General features: G+C 43.3%; 1 non-coding gene across 1 annotated transcript; it reads left to right on the top strand.

The window, feature by feature from the left end:
* Positions 1–464: 464 nt before the first annotated feature.
* On the top strand, positions 465–599 carry LOC142441686 (small nucleolar RNA U109). Its single transcript, XR_012783040.1, has one exon. It is a non-coding gene; the product is annotated as a small nucleolar RNA U109 (small nucleolar RNA).
* The last annotated feature ends 305 nt before the right edge of the window (positions 600–904 follow it).

The raw sequence follows: 904 nt of genomic DNA, 5'->3' as shown, positions 1-904 counted from the left end.
TCTGCTGCAACCAGACTTCTGAAGCCAGAGAAGCCACGTAGAGACCCTGCCGGTGCTGAGTGCTTACACCACTGGATCCAAAAGCTTTCCACCCACTGGACTGTGATCATCTGCATTCGGTGTCATTGCTTGTTTTCCTGAGTCTAAAGAGGACTTTATAGATTAGTATCGGACATTTGGATTAACATTGGAAGTATGGGCTTGGACTGGACTGGGCTGGGATGCTTTCTTAATGTCCAAGTACCCTTTATATCAAACTCTCTCTTATATACATATGAGTTTCCATGGATTTGTGTCTCTAGTCTACCCGGACTAAAACCCTGCCCATCCTGAGTTCATCAACTCCGGGAGCTAGGCAAGTTAGAGAAGCCTCCAGTTTAACATCTGATCCGTGGACTTGAAACTGGATCGGACTGACTTTTACAGTTGTGTGAATTATTTTCTCAATATAAATTTCTCTGTGATTGCATATGGAAGTGCCTGTTCCTCATTCCTGTAGTAGCAGGAATGCATCCATAATATGCTACATTAAAAACGGAGCTCTCGGGGCTACCAACCTTACAGTTGAGGTTGAGTAGTAGTATATTTCTCCTACATAAAAGGAAGAAAAAAAATTTCTCTGTGTGTGTACCTATGTGTGTGTGTCATTTTAATATCAATTTCTATAGCGAGAGATGGATTAGATAGAGAGATGATTGATAGATAACTTCTCTAGAGAAACCAGCCCAACACATCCCTTTTCTCATGAAAATCCAACCATCAGCTTACTCCTTGAAAGCTAGATAGTCCAGGGAACAAAAAGCCATGTTCAGTGACCACCGCCTCCTGGGAGCACATGGTCGCATAGTAAATGCGAGTCCGCGTACAAGTGAGTAAGAAATGACCGGGCGACCATGCCAGCAAA

This window comes from Tenrec ecaudatus, chromosome 2 (assembly GCF_050624435.1).
Source record: "Tenrec ecaudatus isolate mTenEca1 chromosome 2, mTenEca1.hap1, whole genome shotgun sequence".
Lineage (NCBI taxonomy): Eukaryota > Metazoa > Chordata > Mammalia > Afrosoricida > Tenrecidae > Tenrec > Tenrec ecaudatus.
The sequence above is the reverse complement of the archived record's forward strand: the minus strand, read 5'-3'. Positions and strand labels throughout refer to the sequence as shown.